At 42.5% G+C, this 18,224-nt stretch overlaps 1 protein-coding gene across 2 annotated transcripts in view; it reads right to left on the bottom strand.

Moving 5' to 3' along the window:
* Positions 1–18,224, bottom strand: part of KREMEN1 (kringle containing transmembrane protein 1) — a 202,421-nt gene that overhangs the window by 124,083 nt on the left and 60,114 nt on the right. The window lies entirely within an intron of this gene.

Genomic DNA, 18,224 nt, shown 5'->3' with positions numbered 1-18,224 from the left:
TCACAGAAGGGTTTACCTCAAACCTGTGACTGCCTGCCTTTTCTCCTCAGTCTTCAGTCAAGCAAGCTGGAAGCACCCCCAACCCTTTTCTTCTGTTTATGTCGTAGGCGGATTGACTTTATTGGCGGTTATAGTCGCCCACAATTGTGGGTGGGCTAGCTGTTCTTTGGACTATTGGATGAACATTTATACTGGTATAAAGACTTTATGGTTGTTTGATTACGTATCAATTGATACCTTTGGTTCTGAATTGTTTAGTACTATTGTTTAGTACTATTTATGTTTGTTTACCCGTTTAATAAACAATTAAATTAAATTAATTATTTAAACCGCAATAAATATAGCCTACGGCCATTTAAATCCAAGTCAGTTGTCTGTGTTTTATTAATCATTTAATTTCAGCATTTATGTCCATGCCACTTAAATTACCAAGTTATGACTGCATGCATTTTTCTAGAAATGAAAGATAAGATAGAACAGGGAAAAAAGGTGGAGGGGTTTGTCTCTTTGTTAAGAATTCTCTTACAGCTGTCCTCAACGATGAGATGGAGGAAGATTGCGAAGATGTGGAGTCCGTTTGGGTAAATATTCATGGTGGAAATAAAAGTTGCACAATTTCTTATTGGGGTATGCTACAGGCCACCTCTTATTAATGAAGCTGCAGAACTGCGATTACTACAGCAGATTGAAAAAGCTGCAAGTAAAAATGAGGTCATAATTATGGGCGACTTCAACTTTCCAGACATTGACTGGAGTATTGAGGCTACCCATTCTGGTAAAAGCAGCAGATTTCTGGCAGCACTACAGGACAATTACTTGACTCAAATGGTAACTGAACCAACTAGGGGGAATGCGTTACTGGATCTGATCACTTCTAATAGACCAGATAATGTATCAAATGTGCAGGTTCAAGAACATTTGGGAAATAGTGATCACAACATGATAACGTTTGATCTGGTGACTGATAGGCCACGGGGCAGCGGGACCACTAAAACTATGAATTTTAGAAAAGCAAAGTTCAATCAAATTAGGCAGGCACTAAGTTTGGTGAACTGGGATAATGTACTACAAGGGGAAGACACTGAAGGGAAATGGCAAGCTTTTAAACTTATACTCAATCAATATTGTAGTATGTATACCCCATATGGAAACAAAATATCTAGGAATAAAAAAAGGCCTCTATGGATGATTAGAAAGGTTAAAGATAAAATGAAGAGGAAAAAGAATGCCTATAAGGTCTTAAAACAGGAGGGGACCGAGGCTGCACTAAGCAATTATAAGGAGTGCAATAAAAATTGTAAAAAAGAAATTAGGCACGCAAAGATTGAAGCTGAAAAACAAATCGCTAAGGATATCAAATCTAACCCAAAAAAGTTTTACAAGTACATTAACTCTAAAAAAAGAAAGGTTGACTGTATAGGACTGGTGGGAACTCAATGGTGGATGACCAAGGTAAGGCAGAGTTATTAAATGCTTTCTTTGCTTCTGTCTTCACAAAAGAAACAGCACTGTTGCAAACTACAGAGGCGGAAGAGTCTCAATCTTCTAACTGTAATAATAACCGGTTCAGCACCGCAGTCCGAAAATCTCATGCATCCGAGCAACGTTCACCTCCCATTCATTCGCCTATAACTTTATTGCTACTTATCACAATGAATTGATCTATATCTTGTTTTTTCCGCCACTAATTCGTCTTTCTTTGGGTGCTACATTTTGCTAAGAATTATTTTTTTCTAAATCTATTTTAACAGGAAGATTAAGAAAGAAATGAAAAAAATTCATTATTTCTCAGTTTTTGGCCATTATAGTTTGAAATTAATATACGCTAGCGTAATTAAAACTCATGTATTTTATTTGCCCATCTGTCCTGCTTATTACACCATTTAAACGATGTCCCTATCACAATTTATGGTGCCGATATTTCATTTAGAAATAAAGGTGCATTTTTTCAATTTGCGTCCATCACTATTTATAAGCTTATAATTTTAAATAATATAATAACATATTCTCTTGATATGCATATTTAAAAAGTTCAGACCCTTGGGTAACTATTTATGTTGTTTTTGTTTTTTTTTAATTGTATTTTTTATTTTTATTTTTAATAAAAAAAAGTGTATGTGGGTAATTTTTGGTGTGGGAGGGAAACTGTTAATTTTACATGTAAAATATATTTTTTTTTTTATTAAAAATGAATTGTGGTGCAGTTTACTATTCGGCCACAAGATGGCCACAGTGAAAAAAGTCCTAGATGCGAATGATTTCGCATCTAGGAACTTAAAAGCAGGGGAAATGTTTCCTGGGGGCAGAAATACCGCGCTCTCTGGAGAGAAAGCGTCGGTATTTCTGCGGGGAAGATAGATCGGTGAATGGGAATTATATTCCCATTCACTGATCGGGGGGCTAGCGGCAGGCAGCGGGAGTGTGCGGTGGGCGCGCCCGATCGCGCGCACGAGGCGGCAGCAGCAGTGCCTATCTGGACGAGGAAGCTCGTCCAGATAGGCCGAACTGGTTAAATACTTAACGCAGGAAGAAGTGAAGGCAAGACTAAATAAATTAAAAATAGACAAGGCACCTGGCCCGGATGGCATGCATCCTCGGGTCCTAAGGGAATTAAGTTCAGTTATAGATAAACCCCTTTATCTTATCTTTTGTGACTCTCTTGCAACTGGCAGAGTCCCAGTGGATTGGCGTACAGCCCACGTTTTCCCATTATTTAAGAAGGGCAAAAAATCAGATCCAGGAAATTATAGACCTGTAAGCTTAACATCAGTTGTATGCAAACTATTTGAGGGGTTACTAAGAGATACTATACATGACTTCATAGTAGAAAATAATCTTATTTCTCAGCATCAACATGTGTTTACTAAAGATAGGTCCTGTTTGACTAACATGCTCAGCTTTTATGAGGTAGTGAATGCTAATATGGATATTGGGAATGCTGTAGATGTGATATACTTGGACTTTGCAAAGGCCTTCGACACTGTTCCCCACAAAAGTCTGGTGCAAAAGTTGAGGATGCAAGGACTGGGGAAGAGTCTGTGTTCATGGATAGGGAACTGGCTAATGGACAGAAAACAAAGAGTTGTGGTCAATGGATCGTACTCAAAATTGGAGACTGTTAGCAGTGGGGTCCCACAGGGGTCTGTTCTGGGTCCAGTGCTCTTCAATTTATTTATTAATGACCTAGTAAATGCAGTAGTGAGCAATGTTGCTATTTTTGCAGATGATACAAAATTGTGCAGAATCATCAACTCTCAGGAAGATAGTGTCATATTGCAACAGGATCTGGATAGGATGGCTATATGGGCACATACATGGCAGATAAAATTCAATGTTGACAAATGTAAAGTCATGCATTTTGGACGTACTAATGGTCTAGCACCATACAAAATAAATGGGATACAGTTGGGGACATCAAACTTGGAGAAGGACTTAGGAGTACTCATCGACAACAAGTTAAATAATCGTACTCAATGCCAAGCCGCTGTAGCTAAAGCTAACAAAATTTTGGGATGCATTAAAAGGGAAATAAAAACTCGAGATGCTAGCATAATATTGCCCCTGTTTAACTCTCTAGTAAGGCCGCATCTGGAATATGGAATTCAGTTCTGGGCACCACATTACAAAAAAGATATTGCAGTTTTAGAGCAGGTGCAGAGACGAGCAACAAAATTGATACGTGAGATGGAAGGTCTCACTTATCAAGAAAGGTTAGATAAACTGGGTTTATTTAGTCTAGAGAAAAGACGGCTTAGAGGGGATCTAATTAACATGTATAAATACATCAGAGGGCAATATAATAGCTTGGCGGATGAGCTTTTTGTCCCCAGGCCTTCTCTAAGGACTAGAGGACATGATCTGCGCATGGAGGAAAAACGTTTTAGCCATTTATTTAGGAAAGGGTTCTTTACAGTAAGAGTGATTAAGATGTGGAATGCATTGCCACAGGAAGTCGTTATGGCAAACTCTATACCTGCATTTAAAGGGGGCTTAGATGCTTTCCTTGTGTTGAAAGACATCCATGGCTACAATTACTAGGTAATGCCTAATGATGTTGATCCAGGGATTTTATCTGATTGCCATCTGGAGTCGGAAAGGAAATTTTCCCTTTAGGGGCTAATTGGACCATGGCTTGTAAGGGTTTTTTCGCCTTCCTCTGGATCAACAGGGATATGTGAGGGAGCAGGCTGGTGTTGTACTTTATACTGGTTGAACTCGATGGACGTATGTCTTTTTTCAACCAAAATAACTATGTAACTATGACAAACATGCTGTGTGAAGCATATTTACATCTTGTGTGTATTTACATCTTGTTCTGTACTTTATACTGAAGCAGGAGTGCTAGTGGTTGCCTACACAGCCTGTAGAAAAAACAATTTACCTGTATGACACTGAAATGAACTCGACTGCATCTGATAGCAGATCCGCTGTCAAACAACAGTGACACTCACAATACACATGGACCCTTATTCAATTCACCTTTTCTCCTAAGTTTTCGCCTAGGACATACAGTAAGTTTTCATCTTCTGTTCAAAGTTTACCAGAGCTTAATGATTGTAACAGTTTTGTACATACCTGGGGCTTCCTCCAGCCCCATGCGCACAGATCGCTCCCACGCCGCCATCCTCAGTCTTCTCCGTCTTCTGTACCGGGTCCCATTACTTCCTCTAGTCGCGGCCAGTCTGCGCAAGAGAAGTGCGCCCTCTACGTATCTCTCCGGTGGCTGTTGGAGAGATACGAAAAGAGTGCACTTCCTCTTGTGCAGACTGGCCGCAACTGGAGGAAGTAACGGGACCCGGTACAGAAGACAGAGAAAACTGAGGATGGCGGTGTGGGAGTGATCCATGCGCATGGGGTTGGAGGAAGCCCCAGGTATGTACAAAACTGTTACAATCATTAAGCTCTGGTAAACGTTTAAATAAGTTTTCAGCACTCTGAAATTGAAAAAAAGAGAGAGAGGCTCCCTTTTCTATATTGATTTACTCATTTGGCACTGTTATTGGCCTGAGGAAGCGGACTCAGACCCGCGAAACGCATTGCCTGTGCTAAATAAAAAATCTTTTGTAAATTTACAAAGATTTGAGGCAAGATACCTCGTTTTCTTTTTTGTTTTTAAGCTGTTTTTAGAAGCTTTTATCCAACCAGGGCGCCTCTTTCCCTCCATTCTGCAATTGAAAAAGTACCAAAAAGTATGTGAAAAGCACCATCAAAATTATATTGAGTACTTTCTTGCTTGTTGGTTGTATTTTATTGATGAGGTGTGAAAATCTTATCAAGAAGAAAATTTGTCACGTTCCGATAAGTATTTTTTTTTAGTATTGGGTTATTTCACACTGTGAAGGTTAGCAGAGTTAACGCCGTCGTAAGCGGTAGCAGGGCGGCGGTTTCTGCGGCTCAGCCGGTGGTTTCCACCTCACAGTCAGTTTGTGGCATCTTGCCTCAGGGCAGCAGGGACACCGCCGCCGCGGCCGGCGGCATGGCAGCGGTTCCCACTACTCAGCCGGCATCTACTAATCTTCTTGCCAACACGGATACTGCACACAGTCTCTCTGTCACCCAGAGGTTGAGGCTAACGCGCGCGGGCCAAGCGACAGGACCTTTATGTTAGTAGAAGGGCTGTCAGCTGACTAAGCCGGTCAGCTGACTCCTTCCGCTCTTCTGATTGGATGAATAACTGGGGCGGAGCTGAGGAGCTCTTCCAGTCCATATAGGAACTGTATGCCAGTCATTCCCTGTGTGCTGTTGCAAATACTATATGTGCTAGCTCTCAGACCGTAGCTAGATCCAACAGTGTGCCAGAACCGGCAGGAGCTGGGAATCCACACTGAGTCCAAATTCTTCCTCTGTACCACGATGGTCGGAGCCATGCTTATGCGCTTTGAGTCCCATGGGAGAAAAGCGCTTTACAAATGTTATTTGTTGTTGTTGTTGTTGTTGTTGAGTCAGTTTCTTGATAGCTTAAAGTACTAATTGCATTGTTTATCTGTTATGACCTCTTGCTTGCCTGACTATGCTCTAGTCTTCTGATTCTGTACCTTGCCTTTCTGATCTCGTTGCCGAACCATTGCCGATTGCACTATACACTGATCCTGTCTCTCGATTCTGTACTGTCTCTGTCCGTGAGTTGCTGAACCTGCCTGTCTGACTACGCTACCCTCAGTCTAGGTATCTAGCCTGAGGGGTTCCAGTATTTCCGCTCCTCGGAATTACTACGCTGCATTAAGGTCTGAATCACCCATTCCCATCTTGGTGTGTTCAGCCTTAAAACGAGGTCTCCTAGCCTTGGGGACTCTCGGTAGCAGCATAGTTGATCACTTCATTCCACCTGGTGATCTCATTACTTTGCAGATTAGGATCTTATTGTCTATTGATCCTTGCCTGCAGTAGTGTCTGTGACTCATTTGTGTTCCTGGAACTCCTGCTCCTCAGGAATTCCTAATTTGTTACTGTTGCACCAAGCACTCACACTTTAGGTGTCCAGAGGTTAGTTCATACTCGCATTATTGATGATTCTGCAGATCATCCATAATCGGGTATATCTGTATTTTTGGCGATTCTGCAGATCGCCAACAATCAGATTCTCTCTGTGGGCTGACACCAATCGTTACACACCTTCACCACTAAGGTGAGTGGTTCCTTCAAACTGAATGAGGTGAAGAAACTAGCAATATACTATAAAATATATTTAGAGACCAACTAGGTTCACACTCTGCCTGCATTATATTGTTGCTCTCGCCGCCCTCAGTATGTGCTTTGTGCTTGTGAGAGTCTAGTTAGCCCCTCTCGGCCATCATGCCCACAGAGATTTTTAGTGCCTGTGTGGCCTGTCATAAGAAGACGCACTTGACAGTGCATGAAACTATAGCACAGCTAAACAACTATGAGATCAAGGACAAATTGAAGAGTAAAACAACTAAGATGAGCCTTCCTCCTTATATACCAACTCCAGTTCTAAGTCCATACAGAGGGCCCATATGTTTACTTGTTTTATAAATTTAACATTTTGCAGCTGAAAATCTTGTTATAAAAATGTGATTATGTGCTCTAAACCAGGTCAGATCGCATATCGAAAACCGAGCAGCTGCTGGGCCTAATCAGTCCCGTATGATCACATTATCGATTGTTTCCTTAAAGAACTGTTTGATCCGCGTGGTGGATTTGTCATATATAAATATGTCACAACTGGTTTCGATATCAGAATACGTTACTGCTCTGGATCGATTATATATGATCTGAATGAAAATCTGATCATTCTCTAAAGGTGGCCACAAATGGTCCAATTTCTAGCAAAAAATCGTTCGAATTATCAGAAATTCTGATCCGAAGAAAATTCGTTCACTACACCATCAACAAACCAATCTTTGCTTCCTATCTATAACAACCAATCAAGAAAATCTAAATTTTGGTTTGACAAAAATCCAATCAGACAACTATTTTTATAATCGTTCATAATCGATTGTGCCTATCAACTGAGAATATTTTCAACCAATTTGATCAGAATTTCTGATCGCTCAAATGATTTTTCGCTAGAAATTGGACCATTAGTGTCCACCTTAAGAATCACACCATTAGGGGCTGGTTCTCAGTGATCAGTTGCATTGCAGAATAATTATGCGTATCATCTCACTGCCCATACAAATCTATGGGCCTGTTCACAGTACTGAGTTGTAACTGATCATGTTATTCTAACTTACTGCATGCAGGCTTTGCATTAAAGTCTATATCCAGTCTCCATTTCAATTTACACTCATTATAAGGCATGCTTATGCAACTGACTACTGTGAATCCAGCCTAAAGAGCAACTTTAGAGAGAGAAAAATCGTAACCGAGAATAGAAACTTCATCCCAATCAGTAGCTGATACCCCCTTTCCCATGAGAAATCTTCTCCTTTTCACAAACTGATCATCAGGGGGCGCTGTATGGCTAATTCTGTGGTGAAACCCCTCCCACAGTGTTTCCTGTCTGTGAACCTCATTGCATTGTGGGAAATAGCTGTTTACAGCTGTTTCCAACTGCCAAAAAAGCAAGCAGCATCTTCTTCCACTGACATCACCTGCCAGAAGTAAAAATGTCACCATGTGATGAATTTTAGAATGTAAATCAGGGAGAGGAAAGATTTTACAATGGGCAAACACTGACTAAATCATTTATACATAATTATTTTTTATTACATTATTTTCACTGGAGTTCCACTTTAAGGGGGCGGGACAAAGAAAGTTCTCTTGTGAAAGCTGAAGCTGGCAGCATAGAAGTTTGTCCTGCAGGAAGTTGTTTGACCAAGTATGTTAAAAAGTTATAAGTTATGGTAATGTTTTTTAAAAGAGTAAAACAAGTTCTGTCACTGGGTGCCTGGATTGTAGTAGTGCAATATTTGTGCCTAAGGGTGGGTGCTCAAGACAATGTATTGTGATAACTTTAAGGCTCCATTCACACTATGCACATTGCATTCTGATAAAGATCCCAAAGCAACAGAGCCAAAAAGTCAAATTGTGCAGAACTGCTGCGGTGCAACCAAACAGTGAGGCATACAGTACAATGAAAGTATGCCTAACTGCCACTGTTAATGCACACACTGCACTGTATTCGCACTGCATGCTGTGTATTACCCAAAGGGATCGAATCGCACTGCAATCAGTGCGATAGCAACCATAAGAATATCATTGCGTCACAATGGGATGCGATTATATTGTCCAAAGTGACACAACAAACACAGTGTGAAAGGAGCTTTCTTCTGTGTTACGCCGAGGGAACACTTCAATGTTTCAGAACACACTCTAGAAGGGTTATTGAGCATAGATTGTTTTCTGCAATGTTACAGAATGCATCTTGCACACTGGTCTAGGGCAGATTGCTTAGTTGCTTGAGGGGCAAGGCTACAGTAAAAATAAATCAGTAAGTTGTAAAGGCAAGCTTTAACACAGATCAGGGTCAAAAACCATCTTAAGATTTCATTTTTAGAGCTTTGCTTTAGTATACAGTTGCCACTTCTATCCACCACGATAAAGCAGCTGAAATGAAAACAAGGTGTGTCCCTTTAAAAAAAAAAAAAAAAACGAGAGAGAGGGGAATAGGAGACAGGCTTGTAAAAAAGCGTCCAGCATGCACACGTAAATCAATCTGCCCAAACCAAACCTGATCCTGTAATTAAATTTCTTTTTAATGTTTTCCTTCTGATCTCGTGCTCTCCCGCCCAAAGAGTCTTAGGATAATGGATTCCATGTCTGTTCCGCATGCATCTGCGCTCCATCTAGTCAGCAGGTTGTGGAAGTTGTACCTGTGGGGTCCACACTTGTAACTTTTATAGCCACTTATGCCATGTGTAGACATTACTCTGGGAAGGTCCAAGGCTCTTTGTTCCTGAGATGGATGAGCAGCATGTTAAGTACAGGCCCAGGAGAGATTCACTCCGGAAGTCATTAACAGCTTATATACGGCATTTTTGGGAACTGAATACTGCTGCTCGGAATGCTGCGGCCACTGGGCAACTCATTAAAGGGAACAAGTGCTGCAGTTACAGGAGAACAGGGAATCGTGTAAGACTTCATGGATTGCGTACTAATAGTATCTTCTCAAGCTTACACCGTCAATAACCTGCAGTCAGTAGTCAGCAACTTGTAAATCAATTATTGTATTTTTTCCATCAGTAAAATGAGACAGAACTCAGCACAGAAGTTTTCTTATGTATATTCATACCATGCAGCCAGCCATGCCATCTTGGTATGTGATTGGGTTTGGACTTCTCACCCCACCCTGTAACCTCTGCATTGGAACAGCGGCCAGGCAGTGTGATGAGAGTAAGGCTTCTTTCAGATGGGCAGTTGAAGTCGGTGAATCTACCGCCTGTCAGCCGCTCTCGCGCATTGGTCTGTGCTTGTTAGTGCTCGGCACGGGAGGTGGACAGGCAGCCCCCCAATGGAGTCACATTTGAGTGCGGCCTGGATCAGACGTGATATGTCACAATTTTCTGCTGCGGGGTGACACCAAATGCTGGCACGTGTGGTGTTACAACAGCTGCCATTCGGCTGCATTTACAGTAAACCTACCGTATATATACTTGAATACAAGTCAACCTCGTATATAAGTCGACTCCAATATTCAATCCTCTTAAAGGGGAACTGAAGAGAGAGGTATATGGAGGCTGTCCTGTTTATTTCCTTTTAATCAATACCAGTTGCCTGGCAGCCCTTCTGATCCTCTGCCTCTAATACTATTGGCCATAGCCCCTGAACAAGCATACAGCAGATCAGGTGTTTCAGTGGTTCAGACTTTAAAGTCAGATCTGACAATTCTAGCTGCATGCTTGTTTCTGGTTTTATTCAGATACTACTGCAGAGAAATAGACCAGCAGGGCTGCCAGGCAACTGGTATTGATTGAAAGGAAATAAACAGGACAGCCTCCATATACCTCTCTCTTCAGTTCCCCTTTAAGCTGGAATTTTGTATTGACTCAAGTATAAGTCTACCCAGCAAAGCTAATGGCTGCACTTGGGGACCAGGAGGGGTTAATGACTGAACTGCATACAGTATTGCAGCCATTAACCCCTCCTGTCCCTTAAGTGCAGTCAATACCTCCTCCAGGCCCCCAAGTGCTGCAATTATTCACTCCCTTTTATGCAGCCCAGTATTTCCTCCTTGCCCCTTTTTTGTTAATTGTTGTGGCCAGGACTTTCAGATCTGTGTTTTCTGTGCATTTTCTTTCCTTAAAGTGTCACTTACCACCGGGAAAATTGCTGCAAATGGGAATGTCACTATTAAAACACACATTGCTCAGTGTTTCCTGTGACTCGTGTGTAAATTGACCCCTATACTCTTATGAAGTGAATCAGACCTAAATTTGTACAGCTATACTCGAGTATATACAGTAAGTAAAAAAAAACTTGCCCATTTACATAACTGGGGCTTTTTCCAGCCCCCAAAGTCTTCCTGGTCCCTTGCCATCATCCTGCTCTCAGTCGTCACTCTTTTGTCCCCCTCCATAATCATTCCAATTGATGAGTCTGCCAGCCACTGACCATGTGCTCCCATGGCTGGGAGCATTCTGCACATGCACAGTAGCAATTTTTGCTTGCTACGCAAATGCAGAGCGCTTCCTCGTTGGGCGAGGAGACCAGAGGAACGGCAGAGTTCGGGATGACGGCAAGGGACCAGGAAGACTTAGGGGGGCTGGAAGAAGCCCCCGGTAAGTAAATGGACAATTTTTTTTTTCACTTTAGGTGTACTTTAAATTGCATCAGAAGTACATATAGGGTGCATTTCTCTATGTGTTTCTGCCCTGTGCAAGAGTTCAGGTCCACTTTAAAAGGAAACAAATATGGCAGCCTCCATATCCATCTCACTTCAGGTGTCCTTTTAAATGTTTGCACAAACTACAAAAGTCTTTCAGTAAGCAATGAGGACATGATATGTGCAGACACATATTTTGTGAGAGTGTCAGGCATTGGACAGCTGCTAAGTTGCCCTCTTGCCGACGAAACAGCACTGGCCTGGGAATAAAGGACATATAGAGACACGTGCACATTAACAGTCATTTAAAGCTGCTTTGCTCATTTGATGATGGTTGAGCGCATATTGCGTTGGCCCTTGCCCTGGCTTTTCTCCCGCTGTAAATTAAAGTCAGATGTTTACGGCTGTGGATTGTCAAGGACAATCTCGGTTCCCAGAGAAATGCTTAGGAACTGTTACTTATGATTCCTGGCCGCCCAGCAGCTGTTCACATGGGTCAAGCTAATACATAGCTCCAGAGAAAAGTCTGCCTCATCAGGGATTTCCCTGAATGAGAGAAATCACTGAGGAGATTTGTCTTCCATCTCCCCTGTGTGTAAGCGCACAGCCAGGCCACATACGCTGTGCTCCAGTCAGGGTGGAAGATCCTCCACAGCAATGCCACACAGGTACTGTGCTCCCCCTCCTCCTCCTGGGGTTTGCAGTAATATCTAAATACTGGCCCTTTAGCCCAGAATAAAGCCAACCACACACAGTGGGATTGAAGACCAGAATTCCCTGAGCTGAAATACAGATTACGGGCGGGGTATGAATCACTAATTCATAATATATTATCTAATTTTCAGATTAAATCTAATCTAAACCATGAATACTACTGGTATGATTTGTTTTGTACTGATCATCACAGCACAAGCACACTGCTTGGCAGCTCTTTTCAGACTTTCTGCTAAGGAAGCCTTTAGATTGTAAGCCTTTGGCAGGGCCCTCCTTCCTTGTGTATCCTACCTGATCGTGCATCCCGCTCACAGTACAACGTGAGCTTGTATTACTTGGACTACTACTCCAGTGTGTGATCTGGCATGGTATGTCTTACTGCTTATTCCCTGTATTGTGTTGTCTGTCACCCCTGTTATCATTGTCTGTAACCTTATTTATTTTCCAGTGCTGCGTAATATGTTGGCACAGTGGCGTAGCTTACGAGGTCTGGGCCACAGTGATTTCATTTACATTGGGTCACCCAAGCACTCTATACATAACAATTGATAGTGAGCACCAAATACTGCCAAGCACAGTTGCAGTGTCAGAGAGGTGTAAGCAGAGGAGGGGAAAAGTCTATTAATGGTCACAACTAATCAAAGCACAAATAGAGGTGATCATTACTGGCACAGCACCAATAAAGAGCTAATAAAACAGTTGTAAGAGACCATCTAGTGGGCCCCTGTGCCCTGGTGCAGTCACTACCTCTGCATCCCCTATTGCTATGCCACTGTGTTGGTGCTATATAAATCCAATACATAATAAAAATAACAGGAACAAATCAATCCTGAACATCAATCAAGCATTTAGGACTGAGGGGCAAAATATTTAAGGCCATAAAATGGGCTTCTGATCCTTCAGTCATGATTTCACTGCTCTGCACTGCTTCCTAGGATGCAGAGTAACCAATGACACAGGGAGGAAGTCCCAGGGATTTCCCATCTATGCTCATGTAGTGATCGGCTGCAGGAGCCTGCGATTTGATACTAAATGCACCTACCAAACGACGCAACACTGTGAGGTCTGCTACAAGTGGGCTGACATTAAATATACAAGGGTCATCGAGAAAGTTAATAGCCATTTGCTTTTATTATTTACACCAGGTATTCTTTCTGTGTAATTTAATTTGCATCTGTCAAGTTAATCTCTTCTCTCCCTGCACCATTTGTCACATGACTGAAGAATACTGGTAACTGTCTGTTCAGCAACATTAACATGAAGCTCCTCTCCCCTTCTCCAACCCATAGGTTAGGAGTGTGATGATACTATAACAAAGAGATTGGACCTTGTAAAAAAGATATGCTAAAAGTTTTTATGTAGAGAAATACATATTCATGTAATGTTATAACCCTCAGAGAGCATGTTGCGTTAATCCCTCCCCCCCCCCCCCTGGAGTGTTGTGTAAAAGCCAGCTCTGAGCTCCAAAGCGTGGAGTGGCCCATGCTTCACTTCTTTCTCATGTGTTCACTCCCAAGTCGTGCTCATGTAGCAGAATGCAATGGAAGTTAAGGTAAGTGCCCGTTTTTAAATTTTGAAAGGCAGGAGCGGGCGGCTCTTTCCGGCGCTGGCCACGCTTGGGGGGGGGGGGGGTCACCTGTACCTCCCAGCTTCCCCCTCCGGGATACCGCTGTGGGTTCCAGGCAGTGAGAGAGCTTGGGGCCCCTGCGTCCCCCCCCCCCGGTTGTGTGGGGGCATTGAGGAGTCTCCCCATGGCGCTCCTGGATAGTGCTAATGTCAACATGAACTAATCCCTGCAGGGCAACCGCATTGCGGTATTGGTTTTAACCCTACATATTTTGGCATGCCAAAGCAAATGCATATTTGCATGAGCTATGTCTCGTGAGTAGCCAATTAGGCCAAATTTGCAAAGCCAGATGTGTCAGGTGTTACTTGGTTTGATGCACACATAAATTCTCTAGAAAGTGTAGTTATCCCTGTGTTGTAGCGCGGACATTACCCAACATGAATAGTGTGAACCTTGCATAAAATTTCAATGGGGACGATTGTGACGGGTCTGTTTCCTCCTTCACATAATCATTTTAATGTTTATTGCGCAGATAAAAGAAAGCGTCATACTGCTCTATGTAAGAGCATAATCAATAATACTGAAGCAATCACACACCCAGGATTTTACAAGTACTGGAAGGATGTGAACCACAAGACAGCACTGTATATAATGTGTGCCGGCATAATGCTGAGTAATTCATGCAAAGTACCATATTGTTTGCACCATAAGACACATTGTAATACATATTAGAACCGGCAGGGCCGGGCCGAGGCATAGGCTGGAGAGGCTCCAGCCTCAGGGCGCAGTGTAGGAGGGGGCGCACAATTCATTCAGCTGTCATTTCTAATTGTGTATGAAGCAGAAAGAAATAAGAAAAGGGGATACATAGCAGTGACTGCAAGCCAGATAACTAGATATTAAGGTGTTGGGGAGGTTGTGGGCAATGTGGCCCTCTTAGTCTAATAGCAATCAGTGTGAGATGACTGGGGTGGGAGGGATGGAGGGGCGCACTTTGGTGTCTCAGCCTTGGGTGCTGGAGGACCTTGTCCCTGCTCTGAGAACCGGGACCAGGTCCCCCCAAACTGTCTCTCTGCCACCTACAAGCTAATAGCAATTAGGGTTTGTTGGAAATGGCGATTTCCGATACTGCGGAAATTCCAATATCCGCCAATGCCGATAACTGATTCCGTGGATTTCCACAGTGTTTTTGTGGTCATTTTTGTATTCTCTGATTGGCCACACACTTCCGAGTTGACTCTACATTCTCTGATTGGTCCAGTGCTTCCGAGTTCTGTGATTGGGTTAAAATTACTGATTTGTGGTAATGCAGTATTTCCACAGAAATCCAATTTCCGATCGGAAATGCCGATTTTGAATCGGAAATGCGGAAATTTCATTTCTGAGGAATCCGAATGAGCAATCCCTGTGGCCCCTGCAGAGTATAACAGCGGGGGAGGGGGAAGGGAGGATGACCTGGAGCTGAAATTGCAGCAGCAGCACAGGATCAGCCACAGAACTGACAGCAACATAGTGGAGAACATAGAAATAGCAGAAATAGTAGAAAATTACACAGTGTAAAAAGCAGTTTGTTTCCTACTGAATATTATGGCAAAAATTTGCTGCTACTGCAGTTGCAAATCATGTTCAGCGAACGAGCATCGCTCCCTGAATGAGAATTGCAAACAGAGTTGCAGCAAGACAGCGGGGATTTTGCAGCGATTTTCAGTGTGAACAGGGCCCTAAGTGATCTGGATAAACTTGGGTATCTATATAAGGAAAAAGGGAGGTGTCTTCAACTTAGAAAATAAAAAAAAACCTCTAGCTCGGCGCGCCAGTAGTATACATGATTTCTCCCATGCTGCATGAGGCACTTTTTATGCACCACACTGATAGGGTAAGAGGATTTTGTTTCCTCTCCTTTTCCTCATAACACATTCTCTTTTCCTTTGTTTTGTCAAAAAGCGATTTCTCCTTACAGTTCATCTTCAAAAGCTGGACATCAAATTCACAGGATGAGAATTATGCAGAAATTAGCACCTGTTTACACAAATTCTCCTCTTTACCAACTCGAAAAACGTCACAACTTTATAAAAGTCAGCTTTTTATGCCGCAAGGCAGCTGAACGACAGTACCTCTTCACACAGTGTCTGGAAAGGGGTAATCTGATGGCATCATCACACTTTCCCAAGCATGCAGGGGCGGGGCTTGACCTGAGGTAATATTTCAACCCTTCGGGCTCTTTCACACTAGAGGCTAGTTTCTGCGTTTCACAGTCAAGACCATAGTTTGCGTTTTTTTCCAAGGTGAAATAAAAGTCCATAGACTTTAATTTTACCTTTCACTCCTAAAGCAGCATTTTTGGGCGTTGCTATTTGAAGTTTCCCGGAGCTTTTTCAAAGCTTTTTACACCCGACATCAGCTTTTCGCATTTCAATGATAGTCAATGGAAAAGGCAAACGGCGTCCATCTGAAAATGGCGCCTGTGAATAATGGCGCACAGTGTTGCCGCTAATCCGTTTGCCGCTTATCGCTATTTAACGTTAAAGCCTTATTGTTATTTAGCGTTAAAGCCTTATCGTTATTTAGCGTTAACACACAGAACTCTCTCTGTACCTATCCCTAACCCATAACCCCCCCTGGTGGTGCCTAACCCTAACCACCCCCCTGGTGGTGCCTAACCCTAACCACCCTCCTGGTGGTGCCTAACCCTAACCCCCCCCCCCCCCCCGGTGGTGTATATTGTACTGTAATTATACCTAACCCTACTCTCACACAGAACCCTCCATGTACCTAACCCTAACCACCCTCTTGGTGGTGCCTAACCCTAAGACCCCCCCAGTGGTGCCTAACCCTAACCTTGACAGTGTTACATTAAATCCATTCACCGTTTTGCAGTTAAATAATGTCTGCAGTTTGGCTTATGTAGGGCGCTATTGATAAATAACGTTAGTGTGTGCCACTATTGATAAATAACGTTAGTGTGTGCCGTTTTTCTTCTTTTTTTCCCTGTGCGCCATTATTATGCAGTACTAATGATAAATAGCGATAAGCGTATCTTTTTAATGCTGGGCCATTTTTATGCATAGGCGATGTGCGCCATTATTCACTGATCCCAGGCAAACGACAGCTATTTTACAGCTTTTTCAGAAGCGTTTCACAGCTGACTTGTTGACTTCTTTTTAAAAGGAAAAAAAAAGAATGTTTTCATATGAGCTGTAAAAGGCTACGAAAAAGCGTTTCAAACGCTATGGAAAGGCTACAAAAACGATGACAGCAAAAGGCAGCCCTTTAGCCTTTTCTACAGCAGCCTTTAGTGTGAAAGAGCCTTTCAAAAACAACAGTCTAGCGGCCAGACAGAAACACTATGGTAAAACACTTCAATATATCCTACACTTGTCTTTACTAAAGTGTACCTTTTATAGATGACATTTAAATTTACAACCAAAGCTGATATGTTTACCTGGCGTTTATGTAAAATTTGTGTCACTTCCTAGCCCCTGTGTACCTTCCACCCTAATCTCACTGCTGTGAGCCCCACAAAGTTACGCTACAAACGGTTAACCATAAATAAAGTGGTGTGCCCAGCCTGTCCAGATAGCGAGAAACAGCAGCTGGAAACAATGCGTCATACCCAATAAAACAGTAGATATTTAGGGTGGTTTTGAGTTGAAGCCAGCCATCATGAAAGCAAAACACCCCATTTTAGAAAGGTTCCCTACACTCAGCCACAGGATGAGGTAAAACATTTAATGACAGGGGTCAGCTGTCTGAAGCCCACAATCAGCGGAGAGAGCGTTTCCGGCACATTCTCATCTGCAAATATTTTCTCAGTGGGGCAGAGAGTCTTGATACTGCACCATACATAATCTGTGATTACCAACTGAAAAAAGACAATTTTCCACCTCGATAACTGCGTCACTGCTGTCCCTGGGACACCCAGCCTGAGAGGTAAAAATATTTCTGAGTCATTTCCATCCTGCTATTTTTATAAGAGCCATATGGCTCTGTGTACGCTTCGCTCCTCTCTCATGTACGCCTTTTCACTCTTTGTTGTCAATGTGAGAAAGTGCAGTGAAAGGCGAAGTCTTTTTCAAAGGATGATCCTTGCATGTCAAGAAGGGTCTATGGAGTGAGTTTTATTGGGCCGTATCTCGTTTTATACAGAGCGCTTCCGATAAAAGCATGAAGTGAACTTCTTTTAGAATGGAGTCGGGCTTTTGTGTCACACGGGGCAGAGTGACAGTTACAGGACCAAAGCAGAAAGCACACAACCCAATAGTGCCATTTCTTTTTCCGGCACAAATTCCTCTTCTGTCATTAAAGGGCCCGAAAAGCAAGCCAATAATTATGTCTACGTCAAAGATCTGGTAGTAAAAATCAGGGTAGTGTCCACTGTTCTACTTAAAGATACACTGAAGCGAAAAAAAAAAATGATATAATGAATTGGTTGTGTACTATGAATAATTACTAGAAGATTAGCAGCAAAGAAAATATTCTCATATTTTTATTTTCAGGTATATAGTGTGTTTTCTAACATTGCAGCATTCTATAATATGTGCAGATTACACAACACTCTGCATTCAAAATGATTCTTTCAGAGCAGTCTGTGAACTAATGACCTCTCCTCTGGCAGATAAAAAGAAAACTGTTCACTTACAGTTGAGATAATAAAAGTCAGAAGACACCCCTCTCCAAGACTTTGAAAGTTGTAGAGATTAATGGCTTTTTTGCACAGAG

This window comes from Hyperolius riggenbachi, chromosome 1, assembly GCF_040937935.1.
Source record: "Hyperolius riggenbachi isolate aHypRig1 chromosome 1, aHypRig1.pri, whole genome shotgun sequence".
In the NCBI taxonomy this organism is placed as follows: domain Eukaryota; kingdom Metazoa; phylum Chordata; class Amphibia; order Anura; family Hyperoliidae; genus Hyperolius; species Hyperolius riggenbachi.
The sequence above is the reverse complement of the archived record's forward strand: the minus strand, read 5'-3'. Positions and strand labels throughout refer to the sequence as shown.